Source organism: Mustela erminea, chromosome 7 (genome assembly GCF_009829155.1).
Source record: "Mustela erminea isolate mMusErm1 chromosome 7, mMusErm1.Pri, whole genome shotgun sequence".
In the NCBI taxonomy this organism is placed as follows: domain Eukaryota; kingdom Metazoa; phylum Chordata; class Mammalia; order Carnivora; family Mustelidae; genus Mustela; species Mustela erminea.
The window spans coordinates 7,432,415-7,445,561 of record NC_045620.1 but is presented as its reverse complement, the minus strand read 5'-3'; the positions used below and the strand labels follow the sequence as shown (position 1 = coordinate 7,445,561).

Here is a 13,147-nt window from a genome sequence, read left to right as displayed (position 1 = left end):
ACTTCTCTTCACTCAAAAGTCTGTGTGTGAATGTTTATGGCAGCTTTGTTCATAAGAGCCAGAAATTTAAAATGACCCAGCTTGTCTTCAAAAGAGTAAATGGCTAAAAGAACTATGGTATGTCAGTACCAGAGAGAATTAAAACCTGGATGACTCTTCAGAGAAGTTTTCGGACTGGGAGAAGCCAAACCCAAAAGCACCTGAATGACAGAATTTATACAACATTTTTTTTCCCAAGATTTTATTTATTTGAGACAGAGAGAGAATGAGAGAGAATGAGTGGGGGAAGGGGCAGAGGGGGTGAGAGAGAGAGAGAGAGAGAGAGAAGCAAACTCTCTACTGAGCAAGGAGCCCAATGCAGGGCTCGATCCCAGGACCCTGGGGTTATGATCTGAGCTGAAGTTAGATGCCTCACTGACTGAGCCACCCAGGTGCCCCAAATATAACATTATTACAGTGTTAAAATTAGAGAAATGGAGAACAGATTAGATGTCGCCAGTGCTTACGGAGGGGGTCATGCAGGAAGTAAGTAGTATGGCCGTAAAAGAGTGACATGGAAGATTCCAGTCCTGTAGGAAATGTCAGCATCCTGGCTGGAATATTGTACTAATGTTTCTCAAGATGTGACCTTCACGGGAAACTGATTAAAAATACATAGGATTTCTCTGTAGTATTGGCTACCACTGCATATGACTCTACAATTATCTCCAAATGAAGGGATAGATTAAAAAATAAAAAGCATCTACATTTTCCTGCTTGTTCTCTGAGATTGCTGCTTGCTCCAGGAGAATAAGTCCCAGCTAAGCTGTTGGAGAACTCAAGACAATGTAAGACAGAGCTGAGTCATGCCTCGCACACTCAAGAAAATCTGTGACTTGGCTGCTCACGTGTGAGTGAGCCCATCCATGATGAAAAAATGAAGCCAGGTCAGATCAGCCATCATATTCATGAGGAATGATTCATGGTTATTGTTTTAAGCTACTAAGGTCTGCGGTGAGTTTTGCGCAACAGTAGTTAAGTGGCAGAGAAATTTCACCAAAGACCGGATAAGAGGAAGCAGCTACCTGAATGGTACGGGGAAAAACGTTCTGGCAGGTTCTCTCGTTCTGGCAGGTTCTCTCATCCTTTGTCAGAATGGCATGTAACATTTTGGAGGCTGGTGTGTCATGTGTGAAACAGGAAGTGGTGGGAGATGAGGTCCCGCAAGTTGGCAGGGGTCTGATTGTGTAGGGCCAGGCTATGAAACTCGACCTTAGTTTTGGTGCTGTGGGTTTGGTGATCACTCAAAGACTGCTCTGGAAGTCACTTTGGAAGCCACAGTGAGATCATTTCTTTTTTAACTCCACCCAATACTTAGTTGAATACATACAACCAAATGACAGCGTTCCACAAATGTTGTCTCTCGTTATTATCACTGTGTGCTAGGCATTGTTCTAGGGTCAGGGAGACTTAATTATCTGTCTCTGTACACTAGAAAGTATGCTTCGTGCACTTTGCTTTGTGCACTGCCATTTCTTCGGTGTTGGAATAGGGCCTAGAGTGTAGTAGATGCTCAATAAATATTCACAAAATTAATGAGTAAACGAAGGGACCAACATGTGTGTTGTCCTTGTTTGCAGGCCGATCACCCCCTAACTGGGTGGGGTGAGTCACTGACTGCTCTGGAGGGCTCCCCAAGTAACAGAAGCACTTTAAATGCAGCCCTGTGGTGAAGATGGTATTATTAATTCATTTTATTTTATTTTATTTTTTCTTTCAAAGATTTTATTTATTTATTTGACAGACAGAGATCACAAGTAGGCAGAGAGGCAGGCAGAGAGAGAGGAAGGGAAGCAGGCATCCCACTGAGTAAAGAGTCTGATGCAGGGCTCGATCCCAGGACCCTGGGATTATAATTTGAGCCAAAGGCAGAGGCTTTAACCCACTGAGCCATCCAGGTGCCCCTATTAATTCATTTTAAAATAGAATAAAATCTTGTATATACAGGCTCACGTAGACAGTGTATATGTAACTGCCTCTTCATTATGTTTGATAATGTGATGTTAATATAAACTTAGTTGTTTCATAGGCATGACAAACTCATTATATCCATCACCAAATTCCACAACATCTTTACAAACCCTGGTCTCCTTGCAGGCTTGCTCCGCTGCTGGGAATTGCATACTACTGGCCTGAGCTAAAAACCTTGGAATCATCCTAGAGTCTGTTCTTCCTCTCCCGTTGTTCAGCCCAGTCCCATCGGTGAATCTTGCTGGTTCTGCCTTCCAACCAGGTGCAGATTCTGACTGCTTCTCACCCCTTCCTTGCTATCGTCCTGGCCCCGGGACCCATCTTCTCCTTCAAGCCTTATTACAGTAGATGCTAAAGTCTCCCTCCTCCTGCCTTCAGACCCCTCCAGTCTGCTGACCATACTTCAGATTATGTTACTTCCATTCAAAACGCTTCAGCTCACCAATCTTCTTATTCGGGGCGGGGCGGGGGAGCCAATGTATGCGCATAGGCAGGCACACACATCTTCCTGTCTTCTCGATGACCTGTAAGCCCAGCAAAGACGGCGACTTCTCCCTGTTTTCTTAACAGCCGTGGCCCTGGTCAGTGCCTGACAGTGCCCCGCGTGGGGTAGGTGCCCGGGAAATGTTTGTCTGATGGATTAATGATTGATATCAGCTCCCAGACATGCCCATACAGTAGCTAAGATTTTCTACTATTTTTTTTTTTTTTAGGATGGTAGGTGGATTTTTATTTTTTGTTTTGTTTTTGTTGTTGTTGTTGTTGTTTTTCCTAAAAGGCGAGTTAAAAATAGAAGCTAAATAAATGACTCTTACTGCCTATGGCTTCTTGAGGCAGTTCTTTTGTTCCTCATCTTCCTCTCCATCTTCCTCACCCCTCAGCCCGTCTCACCCTGTCGTCTGACTTTCCCCTCTCAGCGTTGGATCTCATGACATTGGCCAGCTTTGTACGGACAACCAGAGGGTTTCCCTTGGTGATGAGAACCGTTTGTGGCAGATAACTGATTCCATGAGAGTTTTTAACAATTACATATGACTTGTTTGATCTTTGCTAAACTATGCGTGTCTGCATATTTACAACTGAAGAACATAGAAAAGGAAGAAAGCCGCAAAATGAGGCTAGAATGGTAGGGAGGGGCTAGTTCTTGCAGGTTCTGGAATGTCTTAAGACTTTGGTTTTTACCCCAGAGGCAACAGGCAGCCACAGAAGTGCTTTAAGCTACGGATTGATGCCCTCAGATTAAGTTTGTAAAAGATCACGCCAGATGCCCTGTGGGATACGAATTGAAATGCAGCCAGAGGGAAGCAGGGTATCTCTGAACCTCAGGAGGCAGTGACGTGGGTCAGTGTGGCCATCCCCAGCGAAGCCCTAAGGACGTTCCCGGCTTAGCTAGAAGGAAAGTACACAGGACTTGGGGTTGCTGGATTGTGTTAAAATATGATTATCCAAAGCTGGTAAAATCACAAAGAATGAACACATTACGCATCCCGCTTTAGCTCATTAGTTAAATGAAAGAACAAAGCAGAGTATTATGAGTAGTTCGAAGAGTAACCCGGAAGCCCACACATTTATGTGCAAAGTAAAATGAATGTTGGAAAGGAGGCAGAAGCTTGCCTTGTTGCCAGTGGGGGAAGGAGGTGAGTTGAACCTCTGCTTCATGGGACAGAATTTGCCTCTTCATGGACTAGAATTATGTTGCATTTCTATGAGGTATCCACAATTTAGATGCAGAAGAGCACCCACAGAATCCGAAACACATAATCCTACAAGTGTATGTGCTAAGGAATGCAGTTTTCCGTAAAAGCATGGATTTTTTCCCCTGGGAATTGCATGTATGAGTGTGTGTGTGTGTGTGTGTGTGTGTGTGTGTGTCTGTGTGTGTGTGTGTGTGTGTGTCTGTGTGTCTGTGTATGTCTGTGTGTGTGTGTCTGAGTGAGGGCTAGAGGGGAAGGGTCAAATATAGCCCACAGTCTTATTAAGCAATAAAAGTATATTGGACTTTGGGGGAAATCGGAGGGGGAGACAAACCATGAGAGACTGTGGACTTTGAGAAACACACTGAGGGTTTTGGAGGAGAGGGAGTGGGGGTTGGGTGAACCTGGTGGTGGGTATTAAGGAGGGCACGGATTGCATGGAGCACTGGGTGTGCTGCATAAACGATGAATTCTGGAACACTGAAAAGAAATAAAATAAAAGGAAAAACAAAGGGATGCCTATAGAATACTGGAGTAGAAATAGGTTAAAAAGCAGGAATAGCCTACTTACTAAACCTAATAATTTACTAATGGCATTTTCTATAGTATAAATATTATGTGACAATATCATTTTTAATATTAACAATTTCCAGTTTACAGACATGCCATAATTAATTAAACCAGCCCCCGGGGAACGTTGAGAGTATTTCCAGTTTTTATGTGGAAGAACCTTATTCCCATATGTTTGCATATTTCCTTAATTATTCCCCGAGGGGGGAAGTTCCTAGAAGTGATATCTCCAGGTCAAAGGGCAGGCATAATTCTGCCTCTAGAAAGTTTGTGCTAATTTACCTCACCATCAGCCAAGGACTGACATAGCTAATTTATCGCCTGTGGATGCTTATTAAGGCTTTTTAATCCTCTTTGTACAAGTTTTATTTTATGATTAATTATCCTGTTCTTGCTGTCTTTTTCTTTGCAGTGAATTTAAAATGTACCTTGCTACCCACTGTGCAATCTCCTCCAAATTAGCATTCCTTTCCTTACAAGTAAAGGTATAGGTAAATGATAGGCATGGGATCGTGTTGTTTACTCATTAACATTTTTTTCCCCTTCATGAAATACGTAATTCTGAACCAGCTCATTATTTTAGGAAGTGGCTTGGTCACAGCCTACAAGTTCTCATTCCAAGGTGCAGAAGAAATCCTTGTATACGCTTCATCTATCACGTTCTGAAATCCCACAAAGATAGTCATTTGTAGAAGCGTATAGTTATAACCACCCTTGGTCTCAGAGATCATGCAGGCCAAAGCTCACAGTGTGGAAAGAGAATTTTGCAGACCCTGGCAGACAGGACAGAGCGGGGGCTATCTGCTAGGCTCCTTCCTGCCTCGTCTTTGGATTGCATCGTTGGGCACTATTCTCTGGGGCCGTTGGGCACTATTCTCTGGGGCCGTTGGGCCATCCTTGGCTACTGGCATTTGCTCCGTCTCGAAGTGATGGAGGAGCCCGAGACTGTAGTGGGCACTGGTCCCTGACTGTGTGTCGTGCACCCAAGCCGATGGGCGGGCACTCCTGGTGAAACGGTGGGTCAGTCCCAGCTCGGTGAGTGCATGTGCCCGCAGGGAGCCAGCCAGTCAGGGTGTTTCTCAGCAGCAGCCTTAACTAATTGAGAATAAGAGGTTGAAGTTTAGCAAGGCAAGGAAGGCCAAGAAAAAAGGAGGTACTTCTAATGTAGTTCGAGATACTTTTGCCTGTTTGGGTTTCTGGACTTCGGTCAAGGATACGGAATACTTTGTCACTTAAAGAGAGAAATTAAAAAAAATTTTTTTTTTAAATTTTAAAATTTGTGAACATTTTTTAAAATTTTAAATTGTGAAATTTTTTTTTAAAAGCAAACACTTCATACAAATTGCTAGGATACCTTTGAGTCCTAGCCTGGGATGTTAAGACCCCAGTTGCAGACATACTCCATTAAAAACCATCCCTGGAGGGATGCTTGGGTGGCTCATTGGTTAAGCAGCTGCCTTTCGGCTCAGATCATGATTCTGGAGTCCTGGGATCGAGCCCCGCATCGGGCTCCCTGCTCAGCGGGAAGCCTGCTTCTCTCTCTCCCACTTCTTTTGCTCGTGTTCCCTCTCTCACTGTCTCTCTCTCTCTGCCAGATAAATAAAATATTTTTTAAAAAATTTAAAAAGTAAAAAGAAATAAAATAAAAACCATCACTGGAGAGGAACACTTGGTGCCAGAGACATTACCAATGCAAATGTCACTCTGAAATAGCTAAGCTATAAAGTCGTCGTCCAGATGAAAGAGCATATGGTTACAACGAAATGTCTCTTTTTAGATTGGGATAAGCTTGAAAATAAACTTCGTACAGACGGTTCGACCCTTGGCGTAAGTGGGTGCCTCTCTAGTAGGAGTCCAACTTTTCTGGCAAACTGCTGGGGTAGTGGTTCGCTTGTTCTCCTGAGCAGGGCACACCAAAGGTGAAATCCTGGCTTTTTTTCTGCTACCTTCATGCCCTGAAGTCATACTTAGCGAATAACCTTCCTGAGGCCCTGTCCTTATGCAGTGGGCACAGTGGGGCACCTGCTTCCCAGGGCTGGGGGTGGGGGTTAACTGAAAGAAGAGAATGCACAAAAAGGGCTCCGCACCCTGCAGCGGGAAGGTTCTGCGGGTGCTACGTGTTGATATTAAGATCCTGGATGAGAAGAGCATTTGGTTTGTTTTGGAGAGGAGGTAAAAATATCGTTAGCCCGTGAGCAGTGAGGTTAATTTAGCAGTGTGTGGCTGAGGGTCTATCTTGAGAGTTGCGGAGAAGGCTTTCAGAAGAGCCCACCTGATCAGAGAGAAGGGATGTTGGCGAAATGGAAAATCTACCTTTTCTCCCAAAGCGCACCTGGACTTCACAAAAAAAGATAATGATCAAAAGCTAACTATATCTGAAGGCTAAGAGGGGATGCTGTGTCGGTGCAGGGCAGAGCTCTCTTTGGGACAGCATCCGAATTGATTGCCAAGGGGTAAATCCCAGACAGTGGACAGGACTCAGAAGGATGGTGGAAGGCGTAGAAAAAGCATCATGTCCATATGAATAATATAATTTAATATAAATTTAAATATTTAATTTATTATAAGATTTAATAAATTAAATATTTAATTTATTATAAAAATAATATAATTTTATGTAAGTAAAATTTGGGCTTGTGGGGAGATGGAGAGTATTTAGGGATTCTCACCTGGGCTGGGTTCCCTCCTCATATTCTCTTGAGGGACAAATGGGTTTTTAGCTTCATGAAAAGGTCCCATGAGCTTCAACAGTTGAGAAATACGGCCATAGACCAGAGGCTGGCAAACTGCAGCATGGCCTGCTTTTTTTTTTTTTTTTTAAATAAAGTTTTATTGGAAGATAACCACACCATTCATTTTTACTTACTCTCTGGCTACATTTTGCTACAACTGTGGAGTTCAGTAGCTCCCACAAAGACCTATGATCATCAAAGACTGAAACATTTACCCTCTGGCCCTTTACAGAAAGTTTGTTGACACTTGTAATGGACCACCGAGACCTAAGTGGTCCCATCTTACATAGGCTTTCTGATTTTTTCTTCAGTATACATGGAGGTGTATATCATTTCCAATTAACAGAAATTTTGTGACCAAAATTTGCTTTCTGTCACCTTTATGACTGTCCATACATTCTCCAGAAGCTTTATTTGTGCCTCTGTTGTTCAACCCATTGTCATGATCTGCTAATAAAATTAGGAGCTCAAAACAAATTCTTACTTGTTTCAGTTGCTTTGTTGGCCCTGAGAGTCTCGGTGAATTTACCAGACTGTTCTTTGTTAGGAGGAGCAGCTAGTAAAAGTGTCAGTGACTTGAAACCAGAGCTAAGCAATTATTAAGGGTATCCAATTTTCAAGAAAGACCATGGAAAAAAACAGTACAAATCATATAGGGTTTGGTGACAATGGAAGGCTGAAAATAGATGTAATAAGGCCACTACCAATAACTAGCAGGTGCACACTGAAGGGAATTGTCATGTAACTGCTAAATCTGGTGTCTCTCCACCAGACAACCCAGGCTGTCAGAGCTGTGTGATGTGCTTATCTTTTTAGCTTCAGCAGTGGCTCATGCAGATTAACTTGTCCAAATCCAGGACTTTGAAGATATTCACAAAGCCTCATATTTTTCAAACGTGCAATCTCCGATCGGTGTACACTCATCTCTAGGAGTGGTTCTGACTTGTTCTACCCGGGGACCCTTGGCAATGTCTGGAGATAATTCTGGTTGTCAGCTGGGTAGGAGGAGTGCGCTGCTGGCCTTCAGTTGGCGAAGGCCCGAGATGCTACTAAACATCCCGCAACGCGCAAGACACGCCACCCCCATCACTCTACAAAAAGAATAACTTGCCTGAAATATCACTAGTCCTGGGATCGTAGAACCTTGATGCGCAGGAGGTGAGCTATTTCAAGATGAAATGTATTCGACCATCAAATTTTCTAAGAGTATTTTTATCATTAGAATCATCTATTCTTTATGTTTAGCGAGAACTACACTTAGCTGTTATCCTTGGGATGAAAATTTACTCTTTTAAATAGAAAAAAAATTTAGTTCAATCAATTGACAGAAAAGCATTAACTAAAAAGTGCTGCAGGTGGTAAGTCGATGTATTATATAAAACACGAAGGAGATGGTTGAATGAATTAATTTTAAGGAGATGAAAAAAAAAAACTGCTGTAAACTCTTGAGTGGGATTGTTCTCAAATTGTCATCTTTTTAACAACGTCTGTTACTCCAGCGAGTCCCACGTGACCATGTTCAGGGAGTCCTATTTCATTCCCATGGAAGCGCACTGAGATATTTAGGGTAAGATTTTAATCCTCAGGTACTCAGTGGCTCTCCGAGAATTCTTAGGACAGAGAGTGTCCAAAGGTGAAGTTGTGAGTTCCTCGGAGCTCAACAGATTTATTTCTGCTTCTTTATCTCTCTTCAACTCATGACAGCATCTCACGCTGCTTGACTTCAAAGGCCTCTGTGTCCTCTTGAGGGACGGCACACATCTCAGAGGCCTTCCTTGTGGAGCATTTGTTGGTGAACTCTTTGTTGGCAGTCCCAAGTGGGAAGCACTGTGTTTTGTGCATCTTGATGAATATTTATGGCCCGGGTTTGCAAATTACAAATAAAACACCTGGGGAATGTGTTAAAGAGCAAATTTGTCTGGCCCCACCCCAGGAGGTTCTGAGTCAGTAGACCTTGGCTAATCTCTAGGAATCTACATAATTAACAATTATCTTGAGTGATGCTGGACCAGCGCTGAGAATCACTGATGCGTGATGTCTGGCAGAATGAGGAATGGCCTTGATGGCACGGTGGCTCCCAACTTTTGCATTATTTTTGTACCGTGTGTTTGTATGTTACAGACATCCTGAGCTGCCTTTTCATAAGCCAGATTTTGGTTTTTCCTTCTTTTCTGATGAACCAACATGACGTAATCTATTCCACTGTGATTTCCCTGCCAGTAGGTGCGTGTGAATTTATATAATAGTATTTTTGTAGTTGTTTGTAACATTGCACTTTTGCCCTTACTACTTAATAAAACAGAAGAAAAACGGAAAATGAAAAAGATCCCCTAAACCCACTACAGATGGATCAGAGGTGGGCATTATTGGGCGTGCTGAATTCGAGGAGCCTTTAGCTTGCATTCAGCAGCCTTTGGACATAAGCCAGGAGGAGACTGGTTTGATTGTGGAGAAAATGAACAAGTATAAAAGGAAGTTAGAAATGGTATCCTTCCAGAGTGAGTCTGAGGGGCGCCTGGATGGCTCAGTGGATTAAGCCTCTGCCTTCGGCTCGGGTCATGATCCCGAGGTCCTGGGATCGAGCCCAGCATCGGGCTCTCTGCTCAGCGGGGAGCCTGCTTCCCTTCCTCTCTCTCTCTACCTTCCTCTCTCTCTGCCTGCCTCTCGGCCTACTCGTGATCTCTCTCTGTCAAATAAATAAATAAAATTATAAAAAAAAAAAAAAGAGTGAGTCTGAAAGTTGAGGCATAATTCGAAATGTAAATCATCTTCCAAAGTGAAAATAATGTTTTGCTACAGTGGATATATTTTTGCTTACCTTTAGCATGCTCAATTTCTAAAACATTTTCTGAAGCACGCACAAAAGAAAGGGGTGTCCGGTAGTAGAATGACAGCCTGCCTATTTTCTGCACTCCTTATGGGAACAGAGTGACCGTTACTCCCGCTGTAATTACAGTCCTCTGGTGGTGAGACAGTTGTTTCCTCCATTATTCAGACATGGAGTGAGATGTTGGTAAGACTTCTTAGTGTCAGCCACAGGACTGGAAATGTTAATTTTCACAGTGGGTTCACTATCCTGAGAATGAGTTTATGTTTGAACTTTTATCAGTGGCTCTCACAACTTGGCTTCTTAAAGTTCCTTAGTCTACTGCTTAATTAGAGTGTGGTCTGACAGCAACAGAAGGAGGACTGGTATATAACAGTTAATAAATTAGGCTGTAATTCTAAGATTTTGCTTAATTACCTGTACAACTCTCCATGTAAACATTTTAAGTATTTTATTTTGAAATAGTTGTAGATTTTTTTTTAAAAGATTTTATTTATTTATTTGACAGAGAGAAATCACAAGTACACTGAGAGGCAGGCAGAGAGAGAGAGAGAAGGAAGCAGGCTCCCTGCTGAGCAGAGAGCCCGATGCGGGACTCGATCCCAGGACCCTGAGATCATGACCTGAGCCGAAGGCAGCGGCTTAACCCACTGAGCCACCCAGGCGCCCCTAGTTGTAGATTTTTATTCAGTTGTAAGAAATACTATGCAAATCCTGTACCCTTTATCCAGTTTTTGTGCTGATAACGTCTTCAAATCTAAAATGCAACATCATAACCAAGATATCGACATTAATACAGTTAAGACTCAGGATAGTTCTCTTGCTGCAAGGATCCGTCTTGGTCCCCTTTTGTCGATATATCCGCTTCCCATCCCTAACCCCCAACAATCACAGATCTGTTCTCCATTTCTGTAATGTTGTCATTTCACGAATGCTATAAATGGGGTCATAGTATGTATCCTTTTAGGTTTGGCTTTCCCCTCTATCCCACTCAGCATAATTATCTGAAAACTCAAACTGTTGCAGTATTGATAGTTCAGTTGTTTTGCTAAGTAGTGTTCCATGATACAGATGTACCACCTTAGTCCACTGAAGAACATGTGAGTGTTTCCAGTTTTGTGCTGATCCAGATCAAGCTGCTGTGAACGTTTATGTTCAGATTATGTGTGTGTGTGTGTGTGTGTGTGATGTTCACATTTCTCTGGGATAGATACCTAAGAAAGCAACTGTGGGTCATATGTTGCTTGTTTAGTTTTTAAAGAAACTGCCCAGCTGTGTTTCAGAGTTCCTGTACCATTCTACATTCTGACCAGCAAAGTGTAAGAGACCCAGTTTCTCTGCATCCTTTTCAGCATTTGGTGGTGTTATTATTTATTTCAGCCAATCTGATAGATATGTAGTAATATTTCCTTACGGTTTTAATTTACGTTTACCTGGTGGCTAATAACATTGAACATTTTTTCTGTGATTCTTCATCATCTGTGCATCCTCTTTGGTGAAATGTGTGTTCATTTTTTTTGTTTGGTTTTTTCTTCCTTCCATTTTGTCATTGGATTGTTTGACCCTTTATGTTGAGTATTAGGAGTTCTTTATGTATCCAGATACTAATCCTTTGTCAGATTCATGGTTTGCAATCATTTCTCCCCAGTCTGTAACTTGTCTTTTCATTCTCTTAATAGGGTTTTTCACAAAACAAAAAGTTTAAGTTTTGAGAAGGTATAGTTTGGCAAGTTTTTCTTTTATGGATTATGCTTTTGTCGTGAAGTCTAAGAATTCTTTGTCCAGACCATGATCCCAAACATGGTCTTTTTTTTTTTTCTTCCCTAAAGTCTTACAGTTTTGTTTTATATTTAAGTCTATTTTGAATTTAAAATGAATAGTTTAGGTGAAGGTGTTTGTTTGTTATGCTTTTTTGTTTATTTGGTTTTTTCCCTACAGATATTCAATTATTCTAGTGCCATTTGTTTGAAAGGTTACCCTTTCTCTGTTGAATTATTTTTCTGTTTCCATCTCCATGCTTTTATATATCTTGTAAGTTCAATGACTATGTGAGATGAAAGCCAATAAAATTGATTTTAATCATACTATTTTACTGGTACCTCTGGATATTTAAGAAATAATAATTCTCTTTCATTTAGTTTACAGCATCAATTTTTGTTAAACAAAACAAAAATAAACAAAAAAACCTCTCTCATGTCATTAGAAATTCCTTCTGAAATTTATTTCAAGTGATATACCTATGGTATCCCATAGATAGGTTAACATACATATTATTGGTGTAGTATAATTTCCTAGGTATATTGTGTATATTATTCGTACTAATACATTTTAAATACAATGGCTACCTGTATTATTTTACAGATGCATACATCTATATTGTATTATATATATTTGTACCACATACTTACTTGTGTAATAGAAGTACTGTCATTAACTTGGTCCTTCCTCATTATTGAGGCCTTAGTAGTTTATTATTATTTAAATAATAATAATAGAATTATACATTCAACAAGATGAGGCATATGTCTTACCCCTGTATTCAGAGCAAAACTTCAACGTGGAGTGGAGTTCGTGTTCATTTTACCGCCCCAAACAAAATGATTAATGAATGTTTAGTTTACTGAGTGAAAAGAGAAAAACAGAATCTGTTCAGCATTGCAGACAAGTTCCTCACCCACCTGCCAGTTACTAATAAAGTTGTAGAAGGCATTTTAAATTGAGTATGGTTTGAATGGCCAAATGTTTTATGTGGACTTTTTGTTTCTTCTTAGTAGCTCAGAGGTTCTTAAGCTTTATAGTGCATAAAATTTATTTATGGGTTGACTATACAAAGCCACATAAAGATGGTACTTAGAAGGTGATTTAAGGATTAGGGAGATAGTTGTGATTGGATACTTACCCACATGTCTGCACTTGAATTCAGAATTCCTCTGTCAATTTTGGGCTGCATTTGGGCTTTTTCTTTAGGATAAATTCGTTTTCTCTTCATACTCGTTGTCAAGTGGCCGTTAGAGGTCACAAGCAGAGTATAAGAGTGCCACTCAGATCTCTGCTATCAGTGAATATTATCATTAATGCACATCCTTATTAAATTTTGGGTTAAACCATCTCATTTTATTTTGCTTATGGAGAACATTGTTTTTCATTTACTCACTAGCTCTTTGCACTTTTTTCTCTTTGGTATGATTAATATTTTAGTGTCTAATTTTGTCTGTATTGGTTATTTCAATCAAGGTAGCTTTGGTTGCTGGGATCAGAACTCCATTCAGCCTCACTCAATTAAGAGTGATGTTGATGGTGGTGGGTTGCAAGGG

At 41.2% G+C, this 13,147-nt stretch overlaps 1 protein-coding gene across 4 annotated transcripts in view; it reads left to right on the top strand.

Moving 5' to 3' along the window:
- Positions 1-13,147, top strand: part of DOK5 (docking protein 5) — a 373,470-nt gene that overhangs the window by 266,523 nt on the left and 93,800 nt on the right. The window lies entirely within an intron of this gene.